Below are 1,320 nucleotides of genomic sequence, written 5' to 3' on the forward strand. Positions count from 1 at the left end.
TCCCTCCCCTCACCTACATGAGTGCATTAAAAATATAATAATAATCCTTGCATTTCATATAGAGCCTTGATCATATCAACGAGACGTCTTAAAGCGCTTCACAGAATATACTGTGAAGTGAATTGACTGTATTTTGTGGGCGAAACGCAGCAGCCAATTGTGTACAGCAGTGTCCCACAAACAGTCGTGGATTGAGTGACCAATTTTCTTTAAGGGAGTATTACCAATGGAAAGCGATCTGCCAATCAACTATTTGGCTCATCATGTCAATGAGCCAAAAGTGTTACTGGCTCTTCACATTGATTCATTATACTTTGATTTATCACTAGGCAACAGGCTCCATTCAGCTTTATTTCTGACATTGAATGTTCTCTGCAAGTACTGGAGACTTGGACTACCACCCCACCCCCTCTCCACTCACTCCCATGCCACCTCTTCCCACCTACCAAACACTGTTGTCAATGCCAATCACAAGATCACAGGATTACCAATACAATGCAAATTGAGTTATATGGCGCCTTTCACATTGGGAGGATACCCCAAGTCACTGGATAGTCCAAGGTTTGCACCCGAGCTGGGGTAGGAGGTCGAGGGTGTGGGGGGAGGGGTGGAGAGTAAAATGGCCAAAAGCATGGTTAAAGAGGAAGGTCCTGAGATGGACTTGAAAGGGGTGAGGGAAGGCACGAGTTGAAGGGACTCCTGGATGGAATTCCAGAGAGTGGGTAGCAGATACACTGAAAGCTTGACCACCGATGTGAAGGGGATGTGAAGCAGAGTGAGCAGTGGGGTTAGTAGGGTTTGAGGATTGGTTTGGATGAAAAAGACCTGCAGCCCATCTGATCTCATCCTTCCAGTGCACCCACCCTACCCTCTGCCTATTATAACATCAAGCTGATTTTTAAATGAGTCCCAGTGTCCTGGCTTCAACCACCCTTCCTGGTAACCTGTTCCAGCCACTAATTAACCTCTGAGAAAAGAAAAACTTCCTGTACAGCAGTGTCACAGCATTGTCCCACAAGTGTCCTGCCATGGAGTGAGTGGGGGATTGTTGAAAGGTCACTGGGAGAAATTCCCTTCTCATTTGGACTAGGGCCATGGGAACTTTAACATCCACCTGAACAGACAGACGAGACTTCGGCTTAACATCTCATCCGATGGACGCTACCACTGAGCCAGGCTGGTCTGAGACAGACATTGAACGATGTGAGGGATTTATCACTGGGGGAGAGGAGGGCAGGAGGAAGGGGTAGATTTCAGTGTGATGTCCAGTGTGATTAATGTAAATTCTAACAACATTTTATGTCAGTGCGATTTGGCTCA

Source organism: Callorhinchus milii, unplaced genomic scaffold (genome assembly GCF_018977255.1).
Source record: "Callorhinchus milii isolate IMCB2004 unplaced genomic scaffold, IMCB_Cmil_1.0 Scaffold1, whole genome shotgun sequence".
NCBI classification, from domain to species: domain Eukaryota; kingdom Metazoa; phylum Chordata; class Chondrichthyes; order Chimaeriformes; family Callorhinchidae; genus Callorhinchus; species Callorhinchus milii.